The sequence below is a fragment of the Talpa occidentalis genome, unplaced genomic scaffold (genome assembly GCF_014898055.3).
Source record: "Talpa occidentalis isolate TD23 unplaced genomic scaffold, MPIMG_talOcc4v2.1 talOcc4.2, whole genome shotgun sequence".
Lineage (NCBI taxonomy): Eukaryota > Metazoa > Chordata > Mammalia > Eulipotyphla > Talpidae > Talpa > Talpa occidentalis.
Window position 1 is genome coordinate 55,163,460 of NW_023602073.1, and position 1,972 is coordinate 55,165,431.

The 1,972-nt window shown below is 37.4% G+C and overlaps 1 pseudogene; it reads right to left on the reverse strand.

The window, feature by feature from the left end:
* Positions 1 to 680: 680 nt before the first annotated feature.
* LOC119253070 (MICOS complex subunit MIC27-like) lies at positions 681 to 1,520 on the reverse strand (annotated as a pseudogene).
* Positions 1,521 to 1,972: the final 452 nt, after the last annotated feature.

Consider the following 1,972-nt stretch of genomic DNA (forward strand, 5'->3'; position numbering starts at 1 on the left):
GTAAGTACATTAATGAAAACTTAAGGTAGTTCCCCAATTATAAAATTTACAGAACACCAAAATGCTTTAAAATGACTAATTTTGAGGCCATTATTTATATATAACAAAGGAAAACATTGGAAAAGGAAAAAATTCTTTCATATATTTAAGGTGAATTATTTTTCACTGCATAAATAATTCAAATCAAAATTATATTGTGGAAATTCCCCAATTTTGGATTCTTTTGCCATAAAATATGGATATTTTATTCCGGCTCTATGAAACAAGAAAAGAGAGGGTGACGCATCTTCCTACATACCATTCCAATTTAGCTGACATCAATTCAGGGAAGCTAAAACAACAATATATGTGTATAAGTATGTATATATATACATACATATTTTTCCAATTTGTTTCGTATATTTACTCTTTTTTTAATAAACACCCTTAAAAGTCATCAGATACATTCTAATACTTCTACCTTTGCCCTCCTCATCAATCATTTAATATTGTTTGGATCATATTCACAGTTTGTGTTTTAATAACTTATGTGATTAGTCAACTATATATTCAAAGATTTAAGAGCAAAAAGCAAAACGTGCCTTAAGTTATACTCTCTGTGTCACAGTTAATCATTACATGATTTTTTTCCCTCATTATCTGCAACTTCCCACATCTTATAGACCTCCATGTCATCTATTTCAGCTTCTAATGCTGTGCATGTCTACATTTTCTGGAGGGGACTGCCCAGGATCCAGGAGTTTGGAATCACACATAAACTGTAGTACCCAAGGTGGATTCTGATTTGGTGTTTTTTTAAGAAATGACTTCTGCTGGCAAAGGCACTGAATGCTGAGGGCATGAGTCATTTGAAGATATTTCTATTTCAGCAGAGCCCCCTAGCTTGTTTTTTTTTTCCCTTTAGGTTCATTAAGTGACCAGTTACTGTTATTTTTGCCCACAATTATTTAACTTTGTAAATTTTCTCACTTGTAGAATGTGCCTTTTTCCCATTTACCTTTGCAATGATTACTGACTGAACTGAATAGCAAACAGATGCTCCAAAAGTGGCCAGTCCAAGTAGATAAGCCTTTTTCTTAAACCGAGAACCTTTTCTCCTGAAACCAAGCCGGGGGCCTCCCTGGTGGTGCAAGGGATTAAGTCACAGCACTATGAAGCTATCCTCAGTCACTGCAACATGAGTTGGATCCCCAGCTGGTCAGGGAGCTAGCCCACATAACATAGCAGACCTCTTCTGTCTTGTCCATTGCTTCCCTCAACAGTGTATTTCAGTCAATCTGCCTGTTCTGTTCCCCACTCAGTCTTTGGTGAATCGTCTCACCCCACCCCATCTCCCGCACCTCTGACCTACACCCCAGTTCTTGTATGCATAAATAAATAAATCTTTAAAAAAGGAAAAGAAAAGAAACCAAGCCTGCCACTTCTGAAATTTTAATCACTCCAGTTTTTGGAAGAAAATATCAAGGGGGATTCTTCAGATAGACATATGCATTTTTTTTTTCAAACTGTCCTGCAGCCATTATCCCCTTTTTCACAAGAACCAACTGAAAGCACTCCTAATAACCAAATCTAGAGCAATTTGAGTAACAAAATAAATATGGTATAAAATAACTAACTTTGGGACCTCCCCAGTGGCACAACAGGTTGAGCACAGCGCTGTGAAGCTATCCACAGCTTCTGCAGCATGGGTTCAATTTCCAGCCAGCCAGGGAGATACCCACATGGCGCGACAGACTTCTCCTGTCTTGCCCGCCCGCTGCTCCCCTCAGCAGTATATTTGGTCAGTCTGCCTGTTCTGCTCCCAGCTCTGTCTCTGGTGAATCCTCTCACCTTCCCGCACTTCAGGCCTGTACCCTAGTTCTTGTATAAATCAATAAATCTTTAAAAAAAAAATAAAGAAAAAAATAAATAAAATAAACTTTAAATACATGCTGAAATACAAATAAAAGTCTGAATAACTTCATAGACAGAG